Genomic DNA, 12145 nt, shown 5'->3' with positions numbered 1-12145 from the left:
GGCAGACTCGAAGGATATACGGGTGCTAAAGATTTTATATTATTTGAAAGTAGCAAGAGACAGAGTCAAACTTGCCCCACCCCAGGGAGGTACCTGGGCAGTCCCACCTTGCCCAAATCTGCATGAATCCATTGGAGTCTTACGTTTTGGGAGACCTCACCACATAGAAGACCAGAAGAGGATTTAATGGTATGCTGATGGGATTCATGGAATGGTGATATTTTCTACTAAATCTGTCTCTGTCACTCTCTTTCTCCCCCCTCCCCTTCCCAACCCCCATCACCCTCCCGCTTTTTCTTTTCTTTCTCTCTCTTTCTTCCTCACATTTACTGTTACATAAAATCCAGACCATTGACTTTGGCATGTGGTCTCACTTGCACCTCAATACAGAGGCATCTCCCTAATAATTTTGATAACCAAGTGATAAAAACCCACTGAAACTTGAACAGAACTCATTCACCTTTAAGCAGTTTAAGCAATTACTATAGGGAAAAATGTATAGACTAGTATATTTAGAAAATGTTGCATTTCTTCAGTGAAAAAAAAGCACAATCAGTAGACCATTTATTGTTCATCCTCTCAGGTGTACTGAACTACTGTGCCAGAAGACTGGCATGATCACATCCTCTATTGCCCTTTGGCATTCTCTTTCAGAGCACAGATGAAACAAAACCAAAAAGTTCAACTTTAGTTGGTCTTTACCTTCAAATGAAATTCAGGACTCCCTAGCAGAGACCGATGCTCTGCACGCTGAGGAACTTTTCGCAGAGGCCAATGCTCTGCACCTTTAGGAATTCTCTGCGCAGACCAATGCTCCGCCAACAATTCCCTTGGCGAATCGCCCGCTGCAGCCGCCTGCAGGAGCCCAGGCTGCGCACACCCAGCCAGGGCCGCGCTCTCAGGCGGCTGAGGCCGCGCCGCTGTCACAGACGCTGAGGGCCCGGGCGCGGTTACCGGGCAACCGCGGCACCGAGTGCGGGGCCGGGCCGGGCCGGGCCGGGCCGGGCCGAGGGGATTTCCAAAGGAGATTGTCACTCGAGCGACTGACTTCAGTTTGGTGCTTCCCAAGAGTCTTTCTGTAAGTAAGGACAGGTTAAAATGTGCTGATAAAGGCACCTATGTCAGGTCTATTCATTGCTCTTTGTAGCACTACTATTCTACCCTGGCTGGAACAGCAGGAGGGGCTGAGGGAGCTGGGAAGGGGGCTCAGCCTGGAGAAAAGGAGCCTCAGGGGGGACCTTCTGGCTCTGCACAACTCCCTGACAGGAGGGGACAAGAGGCTGCTTCAAGTTCAGGCCCCGCCGGAGCCGCGTGCTTCCCCCTCTCCTCCTTCGCTCCGCCTCTTCCTCCCTCCTCCTCCTCCTCCCCCGCTCCCGGAGCCCTCGCAGCCCGCGGGAGGGGCGGGGATGGAGCCGGGACAGGTCGGAACGCAGAGAGGGCTGGGTGGGGGGATGTCAGGAGTGGGAGTGACTGGGCTGTACTGGGATCGTCCTGGGAGCAGCTCCTGGGTGACTGAGTTCTCCTGGGATCATCCTGGGATCACACTGGGAGTGAGGAGGAGCAGCGCGATGGCTCCAGCGCTGGGGCTGGGGGCGCTCCTGGGGGCCAGGGGGGAGTGGGACCCCCGGCACCGGGACCCTGAAACCGCCACTGCCGGCACCGGGACCCCCCTGCTCCCCTTATCCTGCTCGGGGACCCCCCCCTGGATCCCCCATTCCGGACATCAGGAGCCCCTGCTCCCCTTTTCCTGGCCATCCCATGACTCCCAGGCTCCAGACATGGCGTAGGCTTGACTCCGGGACACCCTGGAACGCCTTGGTCCCCCATTCCTGCCTTTCCCAGCCCCCAGCCCCACCTTTGTGCAAAACCAGAGACTACTTGAACTCCCCCTTCCCGAACATCCCGGGTGTCCCCACCCTGGTACCCTCCTTTTTTGGGAAATCCTGGACTCCCCTTTCCTGGGCTCAAGGACCCCCTAGAACTCCCTTTTACTTCTCCATATCCCTGCCCTCCCCATTTCTGTGAACCTGAGACCCCCCTTGCACCCCCATTCCTGAGAACCCAGATGCCCTTTTACCCCTTTGCTTGGCACTGAGACCCCGCCCCCCTGCACCCCCTTATCTGGCACCAACTCAACCTTTTCCCAGCCCTCCACCTCTCCCAGCCCTCAGCCCCACCGTTTTCCCTGACCTGGGACCCCTGGGCCCCCATTCCTGCCTTTCCCAGCCTCCAGCCCCTCCATTCCTCACACTGAGGAGCCCTGGCATCCTCTTTCCTGGGCACAGGATTCCCTGGACACCCCATCCCAGCTCTCCCAGTCCCTGCACCCCCTTTCCTTGACTCTGAGCCCCTGAACATCCTTCCCAGCTCTGCCAGCTCTTCATGTTTGAGATGAAGGACTACATTTTGTTCATCACGAAAAAGAGACCAGTGTGTTACAAGAGTTGTCTGCTGACTATTTCTGTACTACTTCATGAGATATGAGCTACAAGGATACCAGGGAAGGGGTTGCAGGAGCCCACACATAGTCCCACCCAGCAAATGGTACAAACAGATAACTCACAGAAATAACGACCAGGGAAAGGCTGGGGAAAGGGCAGGGGCAGATTAACACCCAGCAGGGAAACCTTTCCTGCTGACAAATGGAACAAGCAGATAACTCACAGAGATAACGACCAGGGAAAAGCTGGGGAAGGGGCAGGGGCAGATAAACAGTCTGCAAGGCAGGATATTTGCTTGCTGAAACTTGATAGGGCACATATTGCGTTAATCATAAGATTTTGGTAATTTTCCACGGAGAAGTCACCAAATAAAGACATAGGGTGAAGAAGACACAGCTGAGGAAGACTCCGCAGCCTTTTATCACCGACCACCAGGAGACAGAAGGATGACCCTCTAGCAACAACCAGCGCAGGCGCAGAGAACTCTGAGATACCATGGACTCCTGAAGGATGGAGAGGATAAAAGGACTGAATCAGAAACTAGTTGGTGCGGCAGTAGGTGGAGCGGAGAGTCCCCTGTCGCCCAGCGCTGAGCCTTTGCTTACGTAGTATAACTGCTTCAATAATTAATAAATTCTTTGATTGGAAATTGCTCGTTTTGAGTCAATTTTATAACAATTTGGTGCCGTGACTCGGATGAGAGTTTGGATCGGGTAGGATCTACCCAGAGTGGGGGGCGCCTCATCCAGTGCTTTCTGGGTGGCCCCTCTGGGAGAACCTCCGCCACTCTCACCGACGACCCTAAAATATATACTAGTAAGCAAACGGGACAAATTATACCGGTGAACCCCTTAATAATCTGTGCATGGAGTCCGGACGAAGACGCAGGACGCGTAAGTATAAAAGGGAATCCGTTCGGGCGGGGTTGGGATCCCGGAGTGTGGCGGTGGACAAGTGTGAATGAGAGGAGGGCCGGCAGCCGGACTCTCCAAGTGAGTGTGGACCCTTGAGTAGTGCGGTTCCCGCAGACCTGCGAGGGCTCAGGCCACGAAAAAGGGGAAGTGAAAGGAATTTGAGAGTGAAAGAAGGCACTCTGGATGAATGGGGCAGGGGAAAAGCAAGACCCCAACCCAAGTCAAACTCCCCCCCATTCCAAGGGACAGTCCCCTAGGATTTATGCTTAGTAATTGGAAGCATTACCCGGGGACCGAGACTAAGGATAGGGCCAGAATGATACATTATTGTATGGAAGTATGGGGTGGGAAAGAGATTTCCAAAAAAAAAAAAAAAAAAAAGTTTTTTGGCCCGTGTTTGGATCATCTGAAGACTGGGTTCGACAGGACTTGAACCTATGGGTAAATTCTAAAGAGCCCTTCTCGCAAGAGGAGAGTGATTATGCCAAAATATGGGTAGCAAGACCCGAAGTGTATGTTTTCCAATTAAGAGAAGGGAAAGGGGATCCGGACAAAAAGGGGAAGAGGGACAATCATTTGGGCGACTTAATTATAGCACCGCCCCCATATGTCCCACCGCTAGCACCCAATGCCCCACCACCTCCACAACCACCTGCACCAAACAATGATGAAGAGGGTAACCAAGGGGAGGTTAACCAAACTGGTTACCAAGGCCCGATTACAAGGAGCCGCAGTAGGATGGAGACGGGGCTATTCCCTCTACGGGAGATGCCTATGGGTGGATCACAGGCGGGTATAGGATTTATTACTGTCCCCTTGAGTTCGGCAGATGTACGAGACTTTAAGAAGGACATGGGACATTTATTAGAGGACCCTTTTGGGGTAGCTGAGAGGGTCGACCAGTTCTTAGGACCAAACATCTATACCTGGGAAGAAATGCAGTCCATTTTGGGCATTCTGTTCTCTACTGAAGAACGGAATATGATAAGAAGGGAAGGAATGCGTATTTGGGACACGCAGCACGTCCAAGGCCCGGCTGCGGACACTAAATGGCCCCTACAGAACTCCCATTGGGACCACCAAAATGCGGCACATAGATTACTGACTAAGATACATCAAAAAAAAAAAAAAAACCAAAAAAAAAAAAAAAAAAACACATTGGGGATCACAGGGACTGGTAGATTATTTTGCTGCAAAGTATGTGAGTGTGGGAATCTGGGACATTGCCAAACAAGTAACCAGAGGATGCCTAATTTGCTTACAAGTAAATAGGAAAAAAAAAAAAAAAAAATTTTTTTGAGAAAATTACCGGAGGGAGGCCGACCGCTAGCGAAAAGGCCTTTCTCCCACATTCAGATAGATTTCACCGAGCTCCCCAAAGTAGGGAGAACCAAATATTTATTGGTCTTGGTGGACCACCTAACACATTTTGTGGAAGCCTTCCCAACCGTAAGAGAAACAGCCAAAGTAGTTACGAAAATATTGATGGAAGAGATAATCCCGAGATATGGGGTCCCAGAAGTCATTGACTCAGATAGAGGGCCGCATTTTATTTCCCAAATTACCCAAAACTTAGCAACAGATCTGGGCATACGGTGGGAACAACATGCCCCCTGGCATCCCCAGAGCTCTGGACGAGTTGAACGAATGAATGGGGAAATAAAAAAGCAATTGACCAAACTGGTAGCAGAAACCAATTTGACCTGGGTTAAATGTATTCCTCTAGCGTTGCTAAATATAAGAACAAGACCTAGAGCTGATTTAGGGGTATCACCCTTTGAAATGATGTATGGGATGCCGTATAACCTAGAAAATCCTAACGAACATCCTGTCATTAATGACACATGTACACAAAAATATTTGGTGGAATTGACAAAGTACAGAAAGGCATTATGGGAAAAAGGTATGTTAGCACAACGGCCTCCTTTAGATTTTATCTTACACCAGGTACAGCCAGGAGATTGGGTGCTTGTGAAAAAAACTGGAAAGAAAACCCCTTGACTCCAAGGTGGGAAGGACCGTTCCAAGTACTCCTCAGCACAGAAGCAGCCATACGAACCGCTGAAAAAGGATAGACTCGTGCTAGTCGCATAAAAGGACCGGTAAAACCCCCTCACAGCTGGGAGGTTTGCAGTCTCCCGGGAGAAACCAAATTAAAGCTGAAACGAACTGATAAATGATTTGGATAGTAATCTGGGTTGGAGATAACCATTATCTCCAAACCCAGCTAATAGGGAATCGGGAGGCTCTTGGATATTGCAAACTCTTAGAGGACGAGTTAAGAAAGCCCTACTTTAAGTCCCCAAGATTAGAACATAAAGGGCACCCATGGAAGGGGGAAAAGGCACAGAACAAAGATATAAGGTTAAAGTGTAACTGGTTAGATTGTGACTGTCACCCCCTTGTATGCTTTTCCTGTAAATTGTGTCACGAACCTTGGTGGTCTCATTGTCGGAGTGGTAGAACACCTAGGGGAATTTGCACGCCGTGCTATGAGAAAGAGAGGAGACTAACTTCTATCATTCTTAGTAGCAGAGTTGCTACGGGGGAGGTAAAGCTTGGATCTGACGAGTGGTGGGAAACCTTTTCCAAAGGGGTAAATCCTGATCGGTTCTGCTACCACCCTAACGAACCGATCCCCTTTCTCCTGGACATCCTGGAAGTGGTGTGTCGGAAGAAAGCCCCCAATTTGCGGCGTGACCTCTCATTAATAAAAGCTGATAACTGGGCCGCCAGTGCTAAAAAGTGGAAACGGGAGGTTTATCCGGCTCCTGAAGAATACCTCTGCTGCTGAGAAGATGGTAAACCCCGAGGCTCACAGCAACCGAGTCGTCGGGCGAGGCAGAGAGGTAATAACCAGTGGAGTCCGTCGGAAGCCTCGACCCCCATATGGGATGTCCAGGAAATGTTGGCCGTCCTGCCCCAGGATTGGTAACCCACCACTGGGGAAACCAAAGGTAAAATTTAACCTGAGCTCCGACAATGACAGCCCCAAATTACAAGCCTTAATTCTTTTCTGGTGCATTGTAACAAGTTCAGGGGCAGAAGGGTATTCACATCAACCCTTCAAATGGTCACTGATTAGATGGGAAGACCAGTATGTTATCCAGACCAAAATCACATCTGGCGCACCCAGCTTTTTATGTACTTTGTGTGATTTAATACCTGTAAATCCATGTTTAAATCAGTTTGGATATTATTTTTGTCCAAGCTTAAACCCGGGAAAAGGGTATTGTAACTATCCAGGACACTTTTACTGTGCTTATTGGGACTGTGTATCAGTAAGCTCCTTTGGGGGGAACGAGGACGGGTTTATCAGAACTGGATGGGGTCCATACGGGTGTACACAGCCCACTTCCACATATACCCAGAAAGAAGGAGGGTTAGATGGAACATGCAATATGATTTACATTAATGTGACAAAACCACATGACCAAGTCTGGTTATTAGGGAAAATGTGGGGAGCCCGATTATGGGAACCAGGGACAGACAGAGGGGGGCACTTTATAATCCAAAAGACAACCGTGCCACACGACCCCGAACCAATTGGACCAAACCAGGCGATAGCTGGAGAACTAAAGCTAGGAGAAAATAATGGAAATGAATCAGAAACAGCCCCAACCACTAGTCTTCCAGAAATGTATAAGCAAAACTTTACTAATTTGACCCGAGGACCTGAAAACCCGGGAGAAGGGGACTTGTGGAAAATATTACAGGCCACTTTCCTAGTCCTGAATGAGACCCATCCAAATCTAACTAAGGAATGTTGGCTGTGTTACACCGTAAACCCCCCGTTCTATGAAGCCATAGGGGTAACAGCAAAAAGCAGACGAGTAAATGGGACCAACCCAGCTAGGTGCCTATGGGAAAAAGAAGGAGAAGAATCAAGAGGGATAACCTTGGCAAGGGTAACGGGGAGAGGAAGATGTATAGGACGAGTACCAGTGGAAAAACGACATCTATGTCAGGTTATGGGGAATTTGAGTGACCCTAAGAAACCTGCCAGCTGGATACTGCCAGCAGCAAATACTAAATGGGTCTGTAACACTCTCGGAGTCACCCCATGTATAAATATAGACCGATTTAATGAATCCAGTGACTTTTGTATTCAAGTATTGATAGTACCCAGAGTCCTTTACCACCCCGTAGAGTACGTTTATGAACAATATCAAAATATAGGACCCCACATAGTGAAACGGGAAATATTCACAACCTTCACTGTAGCAATGTTACTAGGAATAGGTGCAGCCGGGACAGGAACAGGAATAGCCTCACTCATACAGCAACACCGAGGATTCCAAGAACTAAGAGCCTCTGTAGATGAAGACCTCAGGAGGATCGAAACCTCCATCAAAGACCTCACAGAATCATTAGATTCCCTAGCAGAGGTAGCCTTACAAAATCGAAGGGGGTTAAATCTATTATTCCTGCAACAAGGAGGACTATGTGCTGCTTTAAGAGAAGAATGCTGCACATATGTAAACAAGAGCGGAATTATACGGGACTCAATGGCAAAACTACGGGAGGGGCTAGAAAGAAGACAAAGAGAAAGGGAAGAACACCAAAGCTGGTATGAATCTTGGTTTAACTATTCTCCTTGGCTTACAACTTTATTATCAACGATAGCGGGTCCACTACTTCTCTTACTATTGGGACTCACGTTTGGCCCTTGTATTTTTAATAAATTGATTAGCATTGTAAAAGGCAGATTAGAAGCTGCTCACCTTATGCTCATACGAGCAAAATACGAAACCTTGAAGATGGATGATCCAGAAGAATCTCTGGAGCTCAGCAAAAGGGAATTAGAGCGTTTTGATGAACAAAATTGAGTATCAAAACAAAGGGGGGATTGAGATGAAGGACTACATTTTGTTCATCACAAAAAAGAGACCAGTGTGTTACAAGAGTTGTCTGCTGACTATTTCTGTACTACTTCATGAGATATGAGCTACAAGGATACCAGGGAAGGGGTTGCAGGAGCCCACACATAGTCCCACCCAGCAAATGGTACAAACAGATAACTCACAGAAATAACGACCAGGGAAAGGCTGGGGAAAGGGCAGGGGCAGATTAACACCCAGCAGGGAAACCTTTCCCGCTGACAAATGGAACAAGCAGATAACTCACAGAGATAACGACCAGGGAAAAGCTGGGGAAGGGGCAGGGGCAGATAAACAGTCTGCAAGGCAGGATATTTGCTTGCTGAAACTTGATAGGGCACATATTGCGTTAATCATAAGATTTTGGTAATTTTCCACGGAGAAGTCACCAAATAAAGACATAGGGTGAAGAAGACACAGCTGAGGAAGACTCCGCAGCCTTTATCACCGACCACCAGGAGACAGAAGGATGACCCTCTAGCAACAACCAGCGCAGGCGCAGAGTACTCCAAGATGACATGGACTCCTGAAGGATGGAGAGGATAAAAGGACTGAATCAGAAACTAGTTGGTGCGGCAGTAGGTGGAGCAGAGACTCCCCTGTCGCCCAGCGCTGAGCCTTTGCTTACGTAGTATAACAGCTTCAATAATTAATAAATTCTTTGATTGGAAATTGCTCGTTTTGAGTCAATTTTATAACAATGTTCCCCCTTTCCCTGGCCTGTTGACACTCCTGGATCCCCAAACTCTCACTTCCAGCGCCCCAGCTCCCACAAATCTCCATGTCCCCCCAGTTCTGCACTCCCTGCAGTGCCTGGAAGTGGCACTGTCAGAGCCTGGCCCGGGGATCCCCCAGTCCTTGATTGTGGGGGACATGGACGGGACCCCCTGGGAGCACTGGGGCAGCGAGCAGGGCTGGATGGAGCCGCAGAGAGCGGGGATGGGGGAAAGAGCTGAGCTGGGATATTGGGGTAGCCAGAACTGGGATATTGGGATAGCCAGGGCTGGGATATTGGGATAGCCAGAGCTGGGACACTGGGATAGCCAGAGCTGGGATATTGGGATAGCCAGATCTGGAATATTGGGATATCCAGCCCCGGCTCAAGGACAGGACCCGGCCCGTGGCCAACAGTGCCCTGGAGACGAGGCCGGTACAAACAGAGCGGGGGGAGTGGGGGGAGCTGGGGGCTGGGCTTGGATCTGTGGGAATGGAGGACTCTGAGGGGCTGGGATGGGAATCCAGGGAGCTCCATAGAGCTCCCTGGGGCTGGGACACGACTCCATGGGTCCGTTCTCTCCTTGTTCCCAGGTCTCCACACGCTGCAGGTGGTTTCCAGCTGTGACCTCCTGCCAACAGAGTGTCCATGGATCCCATGGGTACGGCTATGAGGGCTGGGATTTCATCTCCTTCCAGCTGGGATCCAGGAGCTTTGCAGGGTCGTACGGTGCCACCTGGATCACCCAGAGGTGCTGGGAATCCAAAGGGATCATGGTGGAGGAGATCAAGCATTTCCTGGGACACACTTGTGTGGAAGGGCTCCTAAAATACATCAGATATGGTCGAGAGGCTCTGGAGAACAAAGATGGGCATGGGAGGGGAAGGGCAATTCTTATGGGAATGGGGTATTCAGGAATGGGGGACTTGGGAATGCAGGAATTGCCATGGAATTTCCATGGCCAGATCTCACTCTCATCCCAGTCAGGTGAGAATTCCATGGATGGATCTCCCCCCTAACCCACAGCCATGGGAATTCCATGGGGAAATGATTTGAATTTATGACCAATCCAATGCCAGCAGTGCAATGAGAAGTAATCCCTGCTGGGGTTCCATGGGATATCAATCCCAATCTTTTGCCCAGGCCGGCTCTGCTGTGCCCGTGGGAGCACCAGGGGAGTGCCCTGTCCCTGCCCTGAGCCCAGCACGAGCCTTTCCTTGGCTGTTCTGTGCCCTGCCCGGGGCAGGAGGGCATGGCCGGAGTGGCTTTGGTGGCCCCGGGCACCCGGCCGGGCTGCAGCCACTGCAGGGGCTCCTGGGGAATGTTCCAGAGCAAAGCTTAAAGCAAACAACAGTTCCTGGAGGGGATTCTGTCCCTGGGCCTGTGCTGGGACCCCAAGGGCAACAGCCCAAAGTGCTGGAGCTCAGTGTCCCTTGGCCAGGCCGTGTTCCCTGGCTGTGCCCTGTCCCTCAGCTGTGCCCTGTCCCTGTCCCCTGTCCCTCGGCTGTCCCCCGTCCCTCAGCTCTGTGGGGCCAGGGGTGGCAGCAGGACCCAGGGCAGCCCTTGGGGAGAACAACCCTGAGCCCAGCTGGGCCAGTTCCCCCAGTTCCCCCCAGGTCACTCCCAGCATGGGCCCTGTGGCTCCCAGTCACCCTCAGGATGGTCCCAGTCACTTCCAGTTATACTCAGTATGTTCCCAGTATCATCCTGGTCACTCCCAGTATGATCCCAGTATAATCCCAGCACAGTCCCAGGTGTTCCCATTCACCCCTACTATAGTTCCAGGCACTGCCAGTATGGTTCCAGTCCTTCCCAGTAGGATTCCAGTATGAACCCAGTCACTCTCAGTATGGTGTCATTTGCCCCCAGTATGGTCCCAGTCACTCCAAGTCACCCAGTATGATTCCAGTCACTCCCAGATCCCCCCAGTATTATTCCAGTAACTTCTTTTATGGTTCCTCTGTGATCCCAGTCACTCCCAGTCTCTCCCAGTATATCCCAATTGCTCCCAGTAGCTTCCAGCATGATTCCAGTTGCTCATAGCCACTCCCAGTCACCTCCAGCACAATTCCAGTCACTTCCTGTATATTCCAGTTGCCCCAGCATGGTCTCAGTTGCCCTCAGTCTGCTCCCAGTCACTTCCAGTGTGATCCCAGAATGACCCCAGTCACCCTCACTCAGTGTGGTTCCAGTTGCTCCCAGTGTGTTCCCATTTGTCCCAGCATGGTCCCATTTCCTCCCAGTGTGATCCCAGTTTCCTCTAGCACAGACCCAATCCCTCCCAGTATGATCCTACTCTGATGCCATGATGATCCCAGTTGCTCCCAGCATGGTTACAGTTGCTCCCAGTCTGATCCCAGTTGCTCTCAGTGGCCCCTAGCATAGATCCATTGACCCAAGAATGATCCCAGTATGACTCCACTCTGATCCCAGTCTCCCCCAGCATGGTCCCAGTCAATCCCAGATGCCCCCAGTGTAGACTCAGTCACTGCAAGTTCCTCCAGGCGCCCATGGCTGAGATTGGGTTCCACCTCCAAAATTCCCCGTATCCAAAGACTGCTCCAAAACAAAATCTGCCATTCCTGACAAGTCTGGCTGGCCTTGGCCTGGTGAGGCTCTCACCTGCCTCCCAAACACTGGGGCTCTGTGCTTTCATTCCTATGGAAAAGAACTGTCCTTCTTGTCCAGGTGCCCATGGCCAAATTTGTGTTCCACCTCCAACATTGCCTGTTGTGACAGACTGGAGGAGATTGTTGGCTCAAAACTTTTCATATGGGGGAGGATGAAGGGGCAGGTCAAGCCTTGCCCTGCCCTATAAGCCCTGCCCTGCCCTGGAACCCCAATCCCCCCAGAGCCTCTATCCCAGCCCAGCAGTGGCTGCCAGTCCCTGGCACAGCACAGGCAATGCTCCACAGCCACCTCTGCAGCCCCCAGCCCAGCTCCTGAGGGACCAAATGAGCCCAAGTCCCACCTGGGGGAAGGGCCCAGGGAGACAAAGGGGTATTGAAGGCTGACCACAAGGCAAGTACACATCTTGCCCCTGCATCCTCTTGGAATTTCCATCTGAACAGTGCTGGAATCCAGGAGTTGGTAGCTGTGTGTGTGCTTCTCTAAATCTTATTTGTCTTCCTCTCTCTGTGTGTCTACTTCTTCTATTTTTGTCCTCTTGCAAATTTTGAGTAACTTGAAATTGAA

This window comes from Agelaius phoeniceus, chromosome 35 (assembly GCF_051311805.1).
Source record: "Agelaius phoeniceus isolate bAgePho1 chromosome 35, bAgePho1.hap1, whole genome shotgun sequence".
In the NCBI taxonomy this organism is placed as follows: Eukaryota; Metazoa; Chordata; class Aves; order Passeriformes; family Icteridae; genus Agelaius; species Agelaius phoeniceus.
This window is presented reverse-complemented; position numbering follows the sequence as displayed.